Source organism: Panthera tigris, chromosome E1 (assembly GCF_018350195.1).
Source record: "Panthera tigris isolate Pti1 chromosome E1, P.tigris_Pti1_mat1.1, whole genome shotgun sequence".
Taxonomy (NCBI): Eukaryota; Metazoa; Chordata; class Mammalia; order Carnivora; family Felidae; genus Panthera; species Panthera tigris.
This window is the reverse complement of record NC_056673.1, coordinates 46,383,410-46,401,286: the sequence shown is the minus strand read 5'-3', so window position 1 is coordinate 46,401,286 and position 17,877 is coordinate 46,383,410. Positions and strand designations below refer to the sequence as shown.

Genomic DNA, 17,877 nt, shown 5'->3' with positions numbered 1-17,877 from the left:
AAAGTTGCTTTTGGGGGGCACTTGGGTGGCTCAGCCGGTTAAGCACCCGACTCTTGATTTCAGCTCAGGTCATGATCTCATGGTTCGCGAGTTCGAGTCCGACGTTGGGCTCTGCACTGACAGTGCAGAGCTTGCTTAGGATTCTCTCTCCCTCTCTCTCTCTGCCCCTTCCCTCCCCGTCTCTCTCAAAATAAGTAAACTTTTTTAAAAAGTTGCTTTTGGGACACCTAGGTGGATCAGTCAGTTAAGCGTCCAACTTTGGCTCAGGTCATGATCTTGCAGTTCGTGAGTTTGAGCCCCGTATCAGACTCCCTGCTGCCAGCACAGAGCCTACTTTGGGTCCTCTCTCCCCTTCTCTCTGCCCCTCCCTTGCTGGCACATTTTCTTTCTTAAAAGTAAATAACCATTGAAAAAAATTTTTTTTCAGTTGCTTTTTGGGCACCTCTTATAAAAAACACGACAGTGATTGATGGTGATTTTCTTTTTTTTTTTTTTTAATGTTAATTTATTTTTTGAGAGAGAGAGAGAGAGGGAGAGTGAGGGGGAGACACAGACTCTGACACAGGCTCCACGCTCTGAGCTGTCAGCACAGAGCCCAACACGGGGCTCCAACTCCCAAACTGTGAGATCATGACCTGAGCCGAAGTCGGATGCACCACCCAGGCTTCCCAGTGGTGATTTTCATGCTGGGATAGTGGTGGTAATTTCTCTTGCTGAAGAGAGGGAGGGAAGGAACCTCACAAGTTTAATCTCTGGTGGGATGATCCTTCTCCATGTCAGAACTGTTGCCAAAGGAAATTGGAGGTTTTGCAGGCATGGCCGGTTTGACACTTTCCCCACCAGTATCTCGTGCATCCTTGCCTGGGTGGTGGGCGGGGCCAGTCCCTGAGGACTTTCATGCCCAGGAGGACTGGGGGGCAGGGGCAGGGGTACATTCAGAAGAGCTGACGTGTCTAGAACATTTTCCCTGTATGAAACTCAGCTGGGTCAGGAAACTTGCAGACCGCAGCTCGGGTGCTTAGAGAGCAGAGGAAGTGCTACTAACAGCTGTTGGTAAGTACTGATTGGTAGGGGTGCGTTGGCAAGGCCCCATAAGAGGAAAGTAATTTGTCAAAGGTTACACAAATATATCAAGAGGGAAGTGTCAAATGGAAAGAGAAAAATCCATCCATGGACTTGTCATGCTTACTAATAGTAAAGTTAGTCTATTCCTCTTACCTGAGAACTTTACACTGATAATCTCATTCAATCCTTACAAAATCTCTGTGAGGTGTGAGGAGGTATTACAAATATTTAACAACCAAAAAAAAAAAAAAAAAAAGAAACCTACAACCCCCCCCCAAAAGATTTAACAACCTACGGAGTAATGTAAATAATTATTAACTCAATGCACAGATCAAAAATTTTAAAACACACTCCCCCTTATTCTAAGTAAACTAAGCCATGTGATACAAAGCTACTTAAGAAGTGATATACATATTTCTGCAAATTGTTAATCAAATCATTCTCATATTGTCCAAAATTTGGTTGATGTTTAGAAATGGTTGGTGCAGTCTTTTGATACAGGGCTCACTGTCGGGGATGATCTGATGTGGGGAAGTGCCTTGAACTTTTCCAATGAATTCTTTTAAATAGATAGCCATGGAGTAATGTGTAGTCTCAATAGAGAATTCCTCTTCCCATCAAGGATATTACTCATGATGTTAAATCTTCAATCCCTGATGACCAATAATAATTACAACTATTTATTTATTTATTCATTTATTTAAAATGTTTATTTATTTTTGAGAGAGAGAAAGAAAGAAACAGAGAAGAAATGGGCAAAAGACATGAACAGACACTTTTCCAAAGAAGACATCAGATGGCTGACAGACACATGAAAGGATGTTCAACATCATTCATTCTCAGGGAAATACAAATCAAAACCACAATGAGATACCACCTCACACCTGTCAGAATGGCTAACATTAACAACTCAGGAAACAGCAGATGTTGGTGAGGATGTAGCGAAAGGGGAACACTTTTGCACTGCTGGTGGGAATGCAAACTGGTTCAGCCACTTTGGAAAACAGTATGGAGGTTCCTCAAAAAATTAAAAATAAGGGCTCCTGGGTGGCTTAGTTTGTTAAGCATCTGACTTTGGCTCCGGTCATGATCTCACAAGAGTTCGAGCCCTGCATCAAGCTCCATGCTGACAGCTCAGAGCTGGAAGCCTGCTTTGGATTCTGTGTCTCCATCTCACTCTTCCCCTCCCCCATTTGTGCTCTGTCTCTCTCTGTCTCTGTCTTTCTCAAAAATAAGTAAATATTAAACAAAATTTTTAAAATTAAAACTAGAACTACCCTATGACCCAGCAATTGCACTATTAGGTGTTTATCCAAAGGATACAAAAATGCTGATTTGAAGGGGCACCTGCACCTCCATGTTTAGAGAAGCACTATCAACAATAGTCAAATTATGGAAAGAGCCCAAATGTCCATCGACTGACAAATGGATAAAGAAGATATGGTACATATATACAATGGAATACTACTCAGAGATGAAAAAGAATGAAATCTTGCCATTTGTAACAACATGGATGGCATTAGAGGGTATTATACTAAGTGAAATAAGTCTGTCAGAGAAAGACAGATATCATATGATTTCACTCATGTGGAATTTGAGAAACACAACAGATGAACATAAGGGAAGGGAAGGAAAAATACGATAAAAACAGAGAGGGAGGAGGCAAATCATAAGAGACTGTATGTAATACAGTAATGTATTACATGGTTTCAGGAGTAGAATTTAGTGATTCATCACTTACATATAACACCCAGTGCTCATCCCAGTTAAGTGCTCCTTAATTCCCATCACCCATTTAACCCACCCCCCACCCAACACCCCTCCAGGAACCCTCAGTTTGTTCTCTGCATTTAACAGTCTCTTATGGTTTGCCTCCTCCCTCTCTGTTTTTATCGTATTTTTCCTTCCCTTCCCCTATGTTCATCTGTTGTGTTTCTCAAATTCCACATATGAGTGAAATCACATGATGTCTTTCTCTGAATGACTTATTTCACTTAGCATAATACCCTCTAGTTCCATTCACGTTGTTGCAAATGGCAAGATTTCATTCTTTTTCATCCCTGAGTAGTATTCCATTGTATATATGTACCATATCTTCTTTATCCATTTGTCAGTCAATGGACATTCGGGCTCTTTCCATAATTTGACTATTGTTGATAGTGCTGCTCTAAACATGGAGGTGCAGGTGCACCTTCAAATCAGCATTTTTGTATCCTTTGGATAAATACCTAATAGTGCAATTGCTGGGTTGTAGGGTAGTCCTAGTCTTAATTTTTTGAGGAACCTCCATACTGTTTTCCAGAGCAGCTACACCAGTTTGCATTCCCACAATGAGATACCACCTCACACCTGTCAGATGTAAGGTATTCTTTTCATTATTTTGCTCACTGACATTGTAGAATTTATTAGAGCAATGAGCTTTGCCAGCATATGATTACCATTCCGATTAAATATATTTAGTATTTTCAACTTTTCACATTACAGCTGCTGAACCCCTGAACTCACAACCTCTGAAGGCTATCCATGTTTTTTGTTACGATAATCCAATTGTTTTTCATCGCACAAGCCAAAACTGTTTACTGTATTTTGTACTTTTCTTGCACAGTGTAAAAAGATACTCTGGGCTGGGCCCTATAGCAGATGTTCTGGGCTGCAATTCGTTATCTGTTTCGTATCTTATTTGTTCCCACGGATTCTGTATTCGATTGACTAGTGCTCCCCAGACTTCATATCTGTCCAGAACCTTAGAATATGGGCTTACTCAGAAGTGAGGTCTTTGCAGATGTAGTCAGTCAAAATGCAGTCGTACTGGTGTCCTTACAAGAAGGAGGCTTTGTGATTCTTCACAGCGGCAGGGTCTGGCAGGGGCTCTGGTAATTTTGTCTGTTTTCCAGTTTTCCTGCATCCAGGATGGCCTGGGCTGCTGCTGAGAAGGCAGCCCCATCCCTGGGTGCAAGAATGATTTCAACTGACCCCCTAACCCCTCCCAGGGAAGGGGCTGCTGAAGATTCTGGGGTGGGTAGGAGGAGTTCACAAGGCCAGATGCAGGCCTTGCCCTCCTTCTCCTGATTCTTCTTGGACTTTCCTCCATCTGTCCGCAGCTGGGAGCAAGCGACTTTGGTGCCCATGCCTGGACTGAGCTGGTGACCTCCCAGTTGTGGGGGTCACCACTCAGGAACTGCATCATGTGACTGAATTCACCAGGGTCTGCCCTGCCTCTGAATTTGCTGCACACTCATCTAGAGTCTCTCGAGAACCCATGGGGAGGATCTAGCATGTACTGAGCTCTTGCTAGCCAGGGGTCGGTCCATCAGATGGACCAGCTCCCTGCGTCCACGTAACACTGTGAGTTGTTCTGTTTCGAGAAGGGAAAAACCATTCGGGAACAGACGGATCTAAGTCTGCAACTGGTCGAGGCAGATCTGGGGTACTAACCAAGGTGCCTGGCCATACCTAGCTATGGTAGATTGTAGTAAGAAGACTAAACCACATCTCCCTCCTCCCCTACCTACGATCACTGGGGAACACAGGCCCATCCTCAACAGAAAACTTACTTCAGCAAATGTCAAAACATTTATCTTCTTGGAAGAAAGTTGAAGGGGCTTCTACCACACCTGCTAGCATCAGAATCCCTGCATCCAGAGCTGTGTCGTATAGACCTAGAAATTTCCCTCTCGATCTACACGTGTGCCAAGTGTAGGCACAGGGCATCCCTGCAGTTTTGCTTGTAATCGTGAAAAACTACAGACACTTAAGCGCCCATCGATTGGGAACTAGTTATTTAAATGATAGGCATTCCTTACAATGGTATGTTTTTTGACATCCTGTTCTTTTAAACAGTTTTGCTGAGATATACACACCATAAAATTTAAAGTGCACAGTTTGGGGGTTTTTAGTATACCCACAAAGCTGTGCAACTATCACCACAATCTAACTTTAGAACGTTTTGGGGGCACCTGGGTGGATCAGTAGGTTAAGCGTCGGACTCTTGGTTTTGGCTCAGGTCATGTTCCCAGGATTGTGGGATCGAGCCCTGTGTAGGACTGAGTGTGGAGCCTGCTTAAGATTCTCTCTCTCTCTCTCTCTGCCCCTTCCCCATTCACACCCTCTCTCTCTAAATAAATAATAAAATAAAATGAGAATAATTATCGTTAAAAAAAAGAGTATTTTTATTACCCCAAAAATGATTCCCATACATAATGAGATCTTTTGGAGACATTTTTAAAAAATAAGGTGATTCTGTATGTATATAAATGAAAATATATTCATAATGGGCAAAAGGTGAAAAAAAAGCACATTGCAAAAATATATAATATTATCCAGCGGTGCCTGGGTGGCTCAGTCAGTTAAACATCCCACTCTTGGTTTTGGCTCAGGTCATGATCTCATCATTCATGAGTTCAAGCTCCACGTTGGGCTCGGCACTCACAGCACAGAGCCTGCTTGGGATTTTCTCTATCTCGCTGTCTGTCCCACTCGTGGACAAATACTCTCTCCCTCTCTTTCTCTCTCAAGAGAAATAAATAAACATTTTAATTTACTTAAATTCTTTTTTAAGTTTATTTATTTATTTTGAGAGAGAGAGAGCGCACGAGCAGGGGACAGGCAGAGAGAGGGAGAGAGAGGGAATCCCAAGCAGGCTCTGCACTGTCAGAGCAGAGCCCAGCATGGTGGGGCTTGATCTCAAGAACTGTGAGATCATGACCTGAGCCAAAACCAAAAGTCAGACACCTGACTGAGCCACCCAGGTGCCCCAGTAAATAAACATTTTTAAAAATCAAATAAAAACTAGCAGTACCTGGGTGGCTCAGTTGGTTAAGCATCCGACTTCAGCTCAGGTCATGATCTTGCAGTTCATGAGTTCGAGCCCCATGTCAGGCTCTGTGCTCATGCTCTCTCTCTCTCTCTCTCTCTCTCTCTCTCTCTCTCAAAAATAAACATTAAAAAAAATTAAACTAAAAATAAATAAAATAACATGGTAAAAATGGTAAATTAAAAAAAATGTTATCCTATTTATTTATTATAGTATGTATACTTACATATATATCTTTTTTTAAAGTTTATTTATTTTGAGAGAGAGAGAGAGAGAGAGAGAACACAAGCGGTGGAGGGGCAGAGAGAGAGAAAGTGGGGGAGAAAGAATCCCAAGCAGGGATTTTGTCAGTGCGGAGCCCAATGCAGGGCCTGAACTCATGAACAGCAAGCTCATGACCTAAGCTGAAACTGAGTTGGACGCTTAACCTACTGAGCCACCCAGGCATCCCTATGCTATATTTTTTAGAAATACTTAAAAAAAAAAAAAAAGATTAACGTTTATTTTTGAGAGAGAGAGAGAGCGAGAGAGACAGAGCATGAGTGAGGGAGGGGCAGAGAGAGAGGGAGACACAGGATCCGAAGCAAGCTCTGGGCTCTGAGCTGTCCGCACAGAGCCCCACACGGGGGCTTGAACTGACAAACCCAACCGTGAAATCACTACCTGAGCTGAAGTTGGACGCTCAGCCACCTGAGCCACCCAGGGGCCCCTATGCTATATTTTAATATAATTTTTTACATCAATGATATGTTTAGAAACAAATAATAGCCAAGAGTGACATAAGTACTGGAGGTGTCCATTGATAACGAAGTGCTTAGAAGAAGCTACTGCTGATAAATGTGAAGGTAGAAGAAACGATTTTTGTGCCTAACCTAATCTTCCATTAGATGGCGCCATTGTCAAAGGTCTGTAGTTTGAAATGGGCAGGGGAAGGACAGGTGGCACCCATTAACTGTTTCTGCCTGCAACCACGTTGTTTTTGTTATTGCTTGCTTTTCTTTTAAGGCACAGGGTGGGGCTGGGGGTGGGGGAACAAGTTAAATCTCCCTTCAGCTGTGTCCTACTATTTCAAGCCAGAGGGGTCAATGAAATGAATGCTTATTGAAGGAATTTAGTCATTAGAAGAAAAATACAGTCAGATGCATGTAAAGACTGACAACTAGGAACGAGTTACTTTCCCTCGGTCCTGTAAAAAATTCACTACTGATAGCCTGATTATCAGAAGTGCAAAGGGCTGTTTGCTCCTTTGGAATTTTCCGTAAATCTGGGCAGACTGGGGATTTCTACTCTTTCACCATCAACAGCCCCTCCATTATTTTCATTCCACAAATCTCATTAGTGGGATGATTTTATCCCAAACGGCATTAGCTAAATGTTAATGATTTTTCTATTTTGTATTTATGTGTGTATGGATTTGATTGATTAAAGTTTCTAATGGACAGGGAACAACCTTGCCAAGATGATACAGTTCCAGCTAAAAACAGGACGAACTTGAACTGGGTGGTAAGAACAAAAGCCCTTGGGTTGGCCCCTGACCAGCCATGGCACCGTGGGTGAGTTACTGTTAGCTGCACTGACGTAGGACCGGGCCACAGTGCATGTAAAATCATTTAGTGCACTATGATAAAGGGCAGTTACTATTACTGGGTTTTTACTCAGCGTGTGTCACTTCATCCACAGGCAGCCTTCCTCTACCTGTGGTTCTGGAGGCGCAGCTTGGAGGGGCAGCAGGCAAGAGACCAACCCTGGAGCTGGGAATGTGTTTGCAGAGAACCAGCGGAAGGGTAAAGTCCTCCTGCCGACTATCCCTGGCTGGCTTCCTCGTGATTTATCGCTATGGAAACTGAGCTCTTTTCCTCTTCGCTGGCGGCTGCTTGGGGGCTTGCTCAGAGCTCAGAAGTTCCTTCCTCTTTCCTGTTGCAGAAATGCCACAGTGACCGTTGTCCAAGAACTTCAGCTCACACCTGAAGAGCTGGATCTTGGGAAAAACAATCTCATTTGATTCCCCAGGGGTTGTGGGGGCCTTCTGGGTAAGCGGAGGCCCGAGAACAATGCAGCCTCCGGGGCTGAACCAGGCCCCCGCTTTTCCCCTTCCTTCAGCTTTCCTAGCTGCGTTTAAAAAATGGACTTTCAGGCAGTCGCAGGTAGTATTGTGTTAATGGCAGAAAACTTAAACTCAAAGTCCCTTTGTGTGGCCAGGCAGATGTGATCTATGGGCAGCGCAGGGTCTCTTCCATGGCAAGTGCCTACCCACTCGCGGAGACCCCCCACCCCCAAGAGCAATCTGTTCTTGGAGGGTAAGGCTTTGCAGATGGAGGGCAGATGCGGAGGGGGGAGGGGGGAGAGGCAAATGCCTGGGTGATTGGTATTTAGAGGGCAGGCACCCTGTGTCATCACTTCCACATTTACGTGAGTTTCAGGGGTTGTCACCTGGTGCTTGGTGACAGCTGGCTCTGCTGGGGTGGGCCCAGCACTCAGGCCATTCTTCAGAAGCCAGCACCTGGCTCAGAGCACCCTGGCCCTGGTATCACACACACTGTGCCAGGTTCTTGATGTGAGGACACAGGGCAGGTGATGAGTGGGGACCCCAGAGACAGTGAAGGAAGCTCCCTGGCCAGGAAGGAGTTCTTGAGACACTGTCAGGCTCATCAGGCCCTTCTGTGGCTGCCCAGGTAAGTCGTGGCCAACCTCAGGGGCCGTCTCTGTAAGCCAGCTTAAGGGATGGCATTTTGGCCTCATCTATGGGGGAGGAAGAGACTAAGGACACCTTACATTTATCCTTTCACTGTTCCAGAGGTCCATGTGAGGATAATTTTCTGATGCAACTGATCATGAAATTATCTGGGAGGGAGACATCCCACTTAGGAGCTGGGGCATTTTAGTGCATCTCTAGAATAATGTTCAAACCCCCCCCCCCTTTACCTCCTCGAACATCCACGATCTTTCCTAGGTCTCAAAATGTTTCTGTTCACTTTCCACCTAGAATGTCCCATTATTTGGAACATGTTTGTTCCTTGTCACCCTGGGAGAAGATTTCCGAGTTTTTTCCAGGTTGGAAGTAGCAGTGTGAACATTCATGTTTTATTTTTGTCAGTGGAGTGGCCTGGACCCCTAGATCCCAGGAGGGCCCCAGCATTAGGGAGAAGATGGTAACAGACGTGGTCTTGCCACATGCCTTCAGAGCAGCTCAGATCACCTCTTCCTTTTAGTACAAGAAAAGGAGCCTCTTGGAGGAGAGCATTCGGGTTCTCCCTGATTTGCTCTGTGCCGGTGGGACCAGCAGAAATGGAGGACCCTCGGGGCACCTGGGTGGCTCAGTCAGTGAAGCGTCCAACTCTTGCTTTCAGCTCAGGTCATCATCTCAAGGTTTTGTGGGTTCAAACCCCGAGCGGAGCCTGCTTGGGATGCTCCCTTTCTCTGCCCCTCCCCCACTCGCACTGTCTCTGTCTCAAAATGAATAATTAAACTTAAAAAAAAAAAAAGAAATGGAAGGTTTTCACGTAATGCTCAGCTTCCCTGTCACCACCTGGCGTCACTCCACACAAGACCCAGGAGAACTGGAGGGTGGAAGGCCATAGCATATTTTCCTGGAGATTTGCTCAGTTTGTCGTTAATAGTTTGTTCCTTTTTATTGCTGAAGAATATTCCATAGTATGGATATACCGCTGCTTAACCATTCACCCATTGAAGGACATCTGGGCTAATCCCAGCTTTTTTTGGAAAAGTTGGAATTATAAATAATTCCAGCACAGCTGCTGTGCACATTCATGTACAGATATTTGTGTGAACACATGCTTTTTTTTTTTTTTTTTTTTTGAAAGAGAGAGAAAGAGAACACCAGCAGGGGAGAGACAGAGAGAGAGGAAGAGAGAGAACCCCATGCCCAGGCTTCATGCCCAGGGAGGAGCCTGATGCAGGAATTGATCTCACATCTGAGAGATCATGACCTGAGCTGAAATCAAGAGTCAGACACTTAATTGACTCACCCAGGTGTCCAACATGCTTTTTATTTCTCTGGGCAAATTGGTGTCTTTTTAAACAGCTCTCATTAGATCTCATGGTTCCTGAGATCCAGCTTGGGACTCTCTCTCCCTCTCTCTCTGCCCCTCCCCAGCTCATGCTGGCGCACGCATGCGCTCTCTCTCTCAAAATAAATAAACATTTGGGGTGCCTGGGTGGCTCAGTCGGTTGAGCGTCTGACTTTGGCTCAGGTCATGATCTCGCAGTCTGTGAGTTCAAGCCCCGCATCGGGCTCTGTGCTGACAGCTCGGAGCCTGGAGCCTGTTTCGGATTCTGGGTCTCCCTCTCTCTTTCCCCCTCCCCTGCTCATGCTCTGTCTCTCTGTCTCTCTGTCAAAAATAAATAAACATTAAAAAAAATTAAAAATAAATAAATAAACATTAAAAAAGTAAACAGCTCTAATTAAAGCAGATCATTGAGGTTTGTGAGGGATCCATTTAGAAAGCCCCACGTGTTCTCACATTCTCAATATTAGAAATGTTTACACAGGCTCCCAGCTTGGTCCTAAATCACATGAATCTCATGTCTGTCTATTAGCACTGTTTCCTGTGCATATTCTCATACCCTAACTTGGCTGCCTTTTTTATTTGTATGCATCTATTTATTTTAATTTTGTTTAATCGGGTAGTGAAGTTATAAAGAAACAGGAAACAGCAAGACAGTTGTATAGAACAAATTGAAGGATTACATCCTAGAATAACCTTGGTAAATAAATATTTTATACTCTGTGTTCTTCACCTTTTTCACACTCTGACCCCTTTGGTATTTGTTCAAAGCCGAAGATTTTCCTATTGTGGGACATTTCAAGAAGTCCTGAAATGTTTTTCTTCTTCTTCTCCTTCTCTTCCTCCTCCTCTTCCTCCTCTTTCTTCTTCTTTTGATTTTTTAAAACTAAAAAAAAAAAAATGTCTTTCAACATTTATTTATTTTTGAGAGAGAGAGAGACAGAGTGCGAGCAGGGGAGGGGCAGGGAGAGAGGGAGACACAGAATCCAAAGCAGGCTCCAGGCTCTGAGCTGTCAGCACAAAGCCCAACTCAGGGCTTGAACCCATGAACCGTGAGATCATGACCTGAGCCGAAATTGGACGCTTAACCCACTGAGCCACCCAGGCACCCCTGAAATGCTTTTCTTCTAGAGGCATTTGTACAAGGAGTTCAGGCCTTGGAGTCAGGCATCCAACACTCCAACAGACTTTACCACTTAAACTGACTGTGGGACCTTGGGCAAGCGTACTAACCTCTCTGAGAGTCTTGTTTGTCTCCTGAAAAACCCCTCTCCAAGTCAATTAGCAGAAACCCCTCTCCAAGTCAATTTAAAATAAGGCAGGGCTTCACTGGAGGTTGTTTGAAGGGGACTTAGAGGGGAGAATCCCACTTCCCAGAGAAAGCCCCAGTACCGAGGCCTTTCCCTCAAAATCAAGTCCAGGCCGGCCCTCTCAAAGTCAACCAATCAGTCTTGCTCTGCCTCTCTCACTCCCAGATGGGCTCCTTTCTTCTTGAGTTTTGTGTGGCACATCCAGAACTTTTGTTATTCTGCCACCCTTGCTGGCTTCACATGAGACTTGAGCTCTTGGGCTACATTTTGTTTTTGCTTTTGTTCCTGTCCTGCTTGCTGTTTGAGTGGTCAGACAGATCTGCTCAAGTTTCTACAATGAGGACACAGATGCATGTTCATTGTTGCATGGCCCTTCCTAGCATCCAGCCAGAACTGTGACTACCCCCCTCCCCCGCCACAATCAACAGAGGCCACTTAATCACGTTCACAATGACAACAGCTTTCTTCTTTCCTTTCTCTTTGTGTTTAACTTTGGCAATCAGCAGGAACACTGCTCTGACCCACCAGGTGTTGGTTTTGACAAATATTTGCCTTCTTAGTAGCTTATTTATCAGTAAGATGAAGAGATGTTCAACAGGTACACGTTCCCCCTGGAGAGGAGAGTGGCTTACATGGCCGCTGGAGTCCCCGGGGAACTGGCCTGCACACTTGCTTTCTTGCTGGAGGCTGTGTTGCCCAATGTTGGCCCAGAGGTTACTCCACAGCCCTCTAGAAACATGCCCTCCCTCCCTCAGCTGTCTTTAAAAACCTTCCCAGGGGCGCCTGGGTGGCTCAGTGAGTCGAACGTCCGACTTTGGCTCAGGTCATGATCTCACAGATCATGGGCTCAAGCCCTGCTTCGGGCTCTGTGCTGACAGCTCAGAGCCTGGAGCCTGCCTCAGTGGTCTCTGGGAACTAAGGTCAGAAGTTTAACTTTGTTTTTAATTTTTTTTAATGTTTATTCTTGAGAGAGAGAGAGAGAGAGAGAGAGAGAGAGAGTGACAGAGCATGAACGAGGGAGGGGCAGAGAGAGAAGGAGACACAGAATCCGAAGCAGGCTCCAGGCTCTGAGCTGTCAGCACAGAGCCCGATTCGGGGCTCGAACCCAGAACTGTGAGATTATGGCCGGAGCCGGTAAGTTGGCCGCTTAACTGACTGAGCCGCCCAGACGCTCCTGATTAAAAACTCTCCTGATTTAATTGTCCCACAAGTCGCAGATTGCACACACTTCTCCACAAGGGCTTCGGGACAGACCTGGCTAGATGTCTTGCTAAAATCGAGGAGCCCTGTACCTACAGGATTTTATGGTTTTGACAATCTAGTGACCCTGACAACAAAAGAAACCAGGTGCAACTGTCATGACTTATTTTTAGAAGAGCCTTGTCGGTTTCTGGGCATCTCCAGCTCTTGCCTGGAAGCCGCAAGTGCTCTCTGCCGACTCCTGTAAGAGTTCTGATGTGATCTGCACCTGTCTGTTGTCGGTCCTTGCACTGGGCACTCCTCCTGTTCTGCCTACTTCATGACCCAGGCCGTGTCTAGCCCTTAACACCTGGCCTGACCCTTCCGGGGCGTGACCTTCACAGGCGGCTCTATCAGGCCTGGCCCAGACTCCCCATCCTCCACCCTTCCCTGAACTCTCAACAGCTGAGGTCTGGGCCCTCTCCCTAATTTCATTTATTTCAACAAGGACTTTATTGAAGCTCTATACACTTCTTGATTGAAGTGTGAGCCATCATAACTCACTAGGAAAAGATTGTAGGGGATGCATAGACACAACATGAAGTTTTTACATACCTAAGAAATAATCTGCTGGAGCTTTATGGAGGGTAGATGTCACGGCCCCTGTCATCTATGGTTTTAGGATTCCCTATCTCCCCCACCTTTTTTGTTTTTGTTTTTGAAGGAGAGAGAGAGACAGAGCATGAGCAGGGGAGGAGCAGAGAGAGTGGGAGACACAGAATTCGAAGCAGGCTCCAGGCTCTACGCTGTTAGCACAGAGCCCGACGCGGGGCTGGAACCCATGAACCGTGAGATCATGACCTGAGCCGAAGTCGGACGCTCAACCGACTGAGCCACCCAGGCGCCCCTCTCCCCCACCTTTTAAACTCAGGCCATTTTTGGGGTTTCAAGTTAGATACTGGAAGAGAACAAGGTTGCCCTTACACTTGCAACACGGGGAGGCCCAGCCCAGGGATAGCACAAACCTGCCTGGCCAAAACAGTGGAGAGGGGAAACCTCTAAGAGGCAACGTGTTAGCAGGAGCTACTAGTTCCTGTCAAAGCAGGCGATGGAGGGATCTGCTGAGAACTGAGAACATCCTTGTGGCTCAGCTCACATCGTTCCCGGCTTCTGCTTTCTCCGCAGCTCCCCCAACCAGATTTCCTGTTCAGACCGAGGTGATGGTTGGTCATAAGAAGCCGACCTACACTTCTGCCGGCCCCATGAGAAAGGACGAAGCAACACATGCTCACTGGACTGGGAGCCACCCCGGTTGGTAATGTTTTAACTATTTCTAAGTGCTTTTCTCTCTTAGATCCCCAGAGCCTATGTGTACAGAGAACAAACTGTAAAGGGATGCTTGTGAACAGCAGCCGTCAGCCAACATTCCTATCTCTCACCTTCTGTGTTTTCTGCTATTTCTCTTCAATCTCTAGTAGTAAAATATTAGGAGAAGGATGGATTTCTAGAGCCTAATGCTGTGGGTTTAAGAAGACAGTTTGGAGAAATGGCTGCCACCTGTCCCCAGGCAAAATGAGGCTCTGGCACCCATCGAGATGGGAATCTACAGACACTGATGGGGTGACATGAGGAATGGGGACACCGTTCCTGCTGGAAAGTCCCCCAAAAGAGGGGACTACGTGCCATGAAAAATGTCCTTAAGTTATAGACAGTGGGCTTAAAAATAATCCCTGCATACAGGCAGCTGCCTGCTGAGTCCCACGTGCAGAGGAGGGAAACTGCCCAGACCTCCCCCTGATAGGAAGGGGCTCAGAGCTGGGAGCCCGAAGAAACTTGGGGCTCAGTTACAATCTCAGCCTCACTGCCGATAAAGGGCTTGTTGGGGTTGAGCAGGGAACCTAATCAGTGTTTGTCAGACTGCTTTTCGAGTACATTTTGTATTTGCTCAACAGCCAACTTGAAAACAAACTTCTGGATCAAAACCTGATGATAAGCTGGAAACTGCCTGTACTTTAAACCGAAGTCACTCTTTGTATCTAAAATTCGTTTTGCTGATCTCTAGATAAACCATGACCATTCCCCTCCTGCCCTGCCACCCCCCACCCCTGCCCCGCGCACACTCCCCAAGAGTTGTTCCTGGCAGGGTAATTTTTCCTTGAACTTAAGATAAACCGATTAGGGTTTCCTCTTATTTTAGTGAAGTTTACTGCATCTTGGATAGAAAGGACAACAAAGGAGAGTGAAGACAAAAAAAAATATTCTCTTATTTATTATTGTTACCACTGCTGCCTGGATGGTATTGAGAGTGATCACCCTCTAATGGAGCTATAGTTTGCTAGTACTTCTGGATTTGATCAAGGCACCTATGATATCATCCTGAGGAAGCCTCACGTCCTCATGGAGATGGGTGGGATACATGACGGCAGAGGAAGGGGATTTGTAGCTTGCTGAACATTTATATCAAAAGAATTTTGATTAGGATCAGCCTGGGGCAAATCTGTAGAGTGCTGTAGGGTTGTATCTTCACTCCCCTACTGAGTATTTTTATTAATGACTTGGATGAGAACCCTGCTGACCTTCTGATAAAATCTGTGGATGATCCAGGGGCACCTGGGTGGCTCAGTCGGTGGAGCGTCTGACTCTTGATGTCGGTTCAGGTCATGATCAGGATGAAGCCCCGCATCGGGCTCTGCACTGACAGTGAGGAGCCTGCTCGGGATTCTCTCTGTGGATGATTCAAAACTGGGAAGAAGGAGTCAGAGGATAGTCAATTGTCAAGAAGATGGATAAAGACCCTGGTTGTAGAAGTAGATATCGTTTTTCCGCTTAGACTGATGGGGAAAACCAGAGAGAAATATCCAGGGAAGACCACCTCTGGCCACCTCATTTTCTGTCTTCTGCGGGGAGCTTCTCCCAGCACGCCTGATGACTCTTTGTTGAACCGTCTGTTGATAAATCAGCCTCCAGACCCCTCGAGGGCAGGGCCAGGACTTTGTCTTTCCTGATGTTTAGCAGGGTGCCTGCTTGGGATGAGGCCATCCCTCTGCAGGCACATCTTTGCTGTTTCATTAGGTGGGGACTCCTAGAAGACACTGCCCTCCTGGTCCTGGGCCGGGCCTGGAGCAGAGCATTTCTGACCCTCCCTCCCATCTGCAGCCCCACTTAGTGCCTGTTTTCCCTCATGTCCCTTCAATAACCTGAAAAAGAAATGCATGGGAAACTTCACTGCTTCAACCCCCTGAACGTTCTAGCGTTTCTGCACCTGACTCTGGTTTGGCATAAGTGTTCCTGAAACAGAGGGGGTCCCGAGTGACGGTTGTCAGGTAAAATGCCGGATGCCCAGGTACATCTGAATTTCAGATAGCCCAAATCATTTTCTAGTCTGTCCTGTGCAATATGAGGGACGTACTCCTATTACAAAATGACTTGTTGCTCTTGTGAAATTCAGATGTAAGTCGGGGTCAGGCATTTTTATTTGCTGAAGCGGATCAGCCCTACCAGGGCGGCCTCTCAGGATGCCTGGCCCAGCTCATTTCCAACCCAAACCACCACTCACACAAGAGCATGCAGACCCTTCAAACCACCCCTCCCCCCCCCCCCCCCCCCCACACACACACACACGCTTTCTCCTTCACTCCGATGGGCTCCTCAGGCCCTGGTCTCCTCCATTGGGGCCTTGGGCCTGCACCCCGCTCAGGGCTGCATCTTGCCTCATCGGGCTAGGGGCAGACGCTGGCTTTCTATCAGCTCCCACTTAGTCTAGGTCAGCCTGAGGCCAGCCATGGAGAGAAATCCGCTCCTGTGGCCCGTGCATCGCCATCGTACATGATGACTCTTTACAACCCATCTGCGCTTCTGCCACATTCCCTCATTTAGCAAATATGTACGCAGGGCCTCCTACATCACAGGCATTGTGTTGACTGCAGGGACACTGCAGTGAGCCCAACAGACCCACGTCTGTCCTCACAGAGCTGACAGCCTAATAGGGGCGACACCTCCTGAGGCTCACACAGGGACACCTGGGTGGCTCAGTCAGCCAAGCGTCTGACTTTGGCTCAGGTCATGATCTCGCGGTTTGTGAGTTCGAGCCCCGTGTCAGGCTCTGTGCCAACAGCCCAGAGCCTCGAACCTACTTCGGATTCTGTGTCTCCCCCTCTCTCTGCCCTTTCCCTGCTTGCACTCTCTCTCTCTCAAATAAATAAACATTAGATAAAACTTTGTAAAAAATAACAGTTTGTGGAGATGTATTTCACACACCATACCATTTAACTTTTTATAGTGTACAATTCAGTGGTCTTTAGTCTATTGACAGAATTGTGCAACTATCATCACACTCAACTTTTAGAACTTATTTTTTTAAGTAGGCTTCACGTCCGGCACAGAGCCCAATGCAGGGCTTGAACTCACAACCCTGAGATCAAGACCTGAGCAGAGACCAAGACTTGGATGCTTAACCAGCTGAACCACCCAGGTGCCCCACCTTTGAGAACTTTGTAATCCCTCCTACGAAGAACCCTCATACCCATTCAGAGTCACTCTTATTTCCCTTCACTCCCCCGGCCTTAGGAAACTACTAAGCTACTTCTCTCTAACTATAGATTTGCCTACTTTGGACATTTCATATAAATAGAATCATATACATGTGGCCTTTCATGTTTGGTTTCTTTCACTTACCATGACGTTTTCAAGGTTCATCCATACTGTAGCAGGTATCAATCCTTCATTCTTTTCTCTGCCAAATAATATTCTATTGTATGGATACATCACTTTTATTTATCCATTCGTCAGTTGATAGACATTTGAGTTCCTCCTGCCTTTTAGGTATTATTCGTAATGCTGCTGTAAACGTCCACATACAAGTATTTGTGTAAGCGTGTTTTCATTTCCTTTGGGTGTATATACCTAAGAATGGAATTGCTGCTGGATAATATGGCAATTCTAGTTTTTAAGCTTTCCAACATGGATGTATCATTTTACAATCCCACCAGCAATGTCTGAGGGGTTCTAGTATTTCCATCCGCACCAACATTTATTAATGTCTGTCTTTTTTTTTTTAATTTTGGTTTTACCCTTTTTATTTTATTATTAGTTTTTATTAAATGTTTATTGGGGCGCCTGGGTGGCTCAACCAGTTAAGCATCCAACTCTCGATTTCAGCTCAGGTCATGGTCTCACGGTTTGTGAGATCGAGCCCTGCATCAGGTTCTGCTTTCACAGTGCAGAGCCTGCTTGGGATTCTCTATCTCTCTCTGCCCCTCCCCCCATCTCTCCCGCCCCCACCCCCTTCTTACCCAACACCGCTCCTAGCTTTTCAGAAGAAGCACTTCCTGAGTTGTTGTTTTGTTTTGTTTTTTTTCCTTATTACAGCAGGCAGTTTTTTCCTGTGGTTAATGAATTGCTGTGTTACACATTTGTGTGATTTTCCTGGTATTTGGGCAGACGCACAGCATGTAGAAACCACTCTGTTCTCCTTCAATTCCCTTTA

At 46.0% G+C, this 17,877-nt stretch overlaps 1 protein-coding gene across 8 annotated transcripts in view; it reads left to right on the top strand.

Annotated features, from left to right (window-relative positions):
- Positions 1-8,301: 8,301 nt before the first annotated feature.
- The window catches only part of PECAM1 (platelet and endothelial cell adhesion molecule 1), a 73,877-nt gene continuing 64,301 nt past the window's right edge, over positions 8,302-17,877 (top strand). For 3 of the 8 annotated variants that reach the window (XM_042967537.1, XM_042967536.1, XM_042967535.1), the window contains exons 1-2: positions 8,304-8,550; positions 13,578-13,703. The gene's annotated coding sequence lies outside the window, so the exon portion shown is untranslated. Of the gene's footprint in view, positions 8,551-12,076; positions 12,134-13,577; positions 13,704-17,877 lie in introns of those variants that run through there. The other 5 variants (XM_042967534.1, XM_042967529.1, XM_042967532.1 and 2 more) reach the window with 4 other exon arrangements.